We start from the raw sequence: 946 nt of genomic DNA, 5'->3' as shown, positions 1-946 counted from the left end.
TTACTTCCCCTCCTCCTTTTTGAGAAAGAATTATAATCATGATAAAACATCCCTTCCCCTTTTCTTTCTGCTCGTCTTATTTTGTCATGAGATAGAGGAGGGGGAAACGTAGTGGGCAGAGTAGTATACGTATGTCACAGTCTGTAAAAGTCTCTGAACCGCGTTTCTCACCATGCCCTGCCTACCATGTTGCCTAGCAACAACAGCAAGAGGGTGGAGGGAAGGAGGGGGGGATGGGGGGGGGGCAGTGTGTAGATTTGTGTTCAACTCAACCAAATAAGATACCTATTACTGAATCTAATAGTGTGTATATTAGATACTGTTCCCTGCCCAAATGTGGAATCATGAAAGCATTATCAAATTCAATTTGAAATATTTCACAGAAGGTAGAACAAAAAGAATAAACTGAACTGAACTGCAGTTTGAACTTCTCCAGGTTCAAAGAAATGAACCCATGCTCGCCTTGCAAGGCTTCCACTTCAGGGAGAGAGCACAGTGGGCTGCGTTCACATGGGTTCAAGCAGACTGGAAGATGGGAGACGGACACCTTCTGGATAGCAAACCAACAAACAAATCCAAACACACATGACGATGTGTTGCTAGGGTGAAGGAGGTCTTATTAACATGACGCCATCTGAAGCGCCCACAAAACTCAACTTTTCCCGTAGCTGGTGGGAAAGCAAGCTAAAACGTCCTGTCCAGACACAAACGTCCTTAGACAAAGTGTATGTAAAGGTTTCAATTCAAACCTGTGTAGTTGTGGTGAGCGGTGACCTTTGACACGAACTGTGCTGATGAGAGACCCCCTGTGGTGCTTTGTGTACCTTATGCTAAAGGAGATGGGAAAGGAAGCATTGAGGCACCTTTCCCTAGTGTTTAGATAATTCAAACTCTTACCATGTATAAAGAGCTCTTATCATGGCTGCCACCTAGATACTTCCGGCTA

The sequence above is a fragment of the Micromesistius poutassou genome (assembly GCF_964030765.1).
Source record: "Micromesistius poutassou genome assembly, chromosome: 1".
Classification (NCBI taxonomy): domain Eukaryota; kingdom Metazoa; phylum Chordata; class Actinopteri; order Gadiformes; family Gadidae; genus Micromesistius; species Micromesistius poutassou.
This window is presented reverse-complemented; position numbering follows the sequence as displayed.